Source organism: Chrysochloris asiatica, unplaced genomic scaffold (assembly GCF_000296735.1).
Source record: "Chrysochloris asiatica unplaced genomic scaffold, ChrAsi1.0 scaffold00165, whole genome shotgun sequence".
NCBI lineage: Eukaryota > Metazoa > Chordata > Mammalia > Afrosoricida > Chrysochloridae > Chrysochloris > Chrysochloris asiatica.
Genome location: NW_006408683.1, coordinates 5,216,836 through 5,218,049, shown reverse-complemented (window position 1 = coordinate 5,218,049; position 1,214 = coordinate 5,216,836).

Genomic DNA, 1,214 nt, shown 5'->3' with positions numbered 1-1,214 from the left:
CTTCACTTCGCGGCTGGGGGATTCTGGATACGAGAAACGCTGAGGTCTTGCAAAAGATTTTTTTCCATTCTGTGGGTTCCTTTTTTACTCTTCTGGTGAAGTCTTTTGATGCACATAATTTTTTAATTTTTAGTATATCCTACTCATCTATTTTGTCTACTTTTTTTTGTGTAGTTTTCAAAATGTTTGGTAGTCTGTGTATTCCCTGTATTAGAGCCTTCACATTTGTCCCCATTTTTTTCATTGATGGCCTTCATAATTTGGGGATTCACATTTAGATCTTTAATCTATGCTGAGTTGGTTTTTGCATAAGGTGTGAGGTAAAGGTCTTGTTTCAATCTTTTGCATATTGCTTTCCAGTTCTGCCAGCACCATCTACTGAAGAAACTCTTCCTTCCCCATGAAATATATTTAGGTACTTTGTCAAAAATCAGTTGGCTGTATGTGGATAAGTTAATTTCTGGCTTCTCATTTGTGTTCTATGTATCTTTCATTATACCAGGACCAAGCTGTTTTGACCACTGTAGCCATGTAATAAATTTTGAAGTTGAAGAGTGAGAGGTTTCCAACCTTTTTCTTCTTAAGCAGTGCTTTGCTAATCCTGGGTCTCTTTCCTTTCCATATAAATTTGTAATTGTTTTTTCCATCTTTTTGAAGAATGTCGTTGAAATCTGGATTGGGATTGCATTATATGTGTAAATTGCTTTGGGCAGTATTGACATTTTCACAGTGTTAAGTCTTCCTATGCAGGAGCATGGTGCAGTCTTCTATTTTTGTAGGTCTATTTTGATTTCTTGTAGTAGTGTTTGTGTTTTTTTGTGGTGTTGCTGCTTTCTTTGTTCTGTGTGTCTTCCTTTGCTGAGTTCATGCTTTTTGTGTTCTTTCTTGTGCGTTTCCTCATAGTTTTAGTATTTCCATGTTCTTCTTGGATTTTCATTGTCTTGGTATGTTGTGTAGTGTTAATTTTCTTAGAGATTACTTTATATTGCATTAACTTTCCCTCTATTTAGTGCAGTCTATTTTATCCTATAATTTACCTGACCTTCTCACCATCTGAATCTCTGTTCCTACGTGTTTACCTTCTTTTACATTGTAATTGTTTTGATCATAGACTGACCTCGCAGATTCTCTGAGTTTGTTCTTATAGTTTTTTTCTGTTCTTGACTCTTCCATCTGTCAATTTAGTTCTGGGAGGTGCTGCCATGTATGTCAAT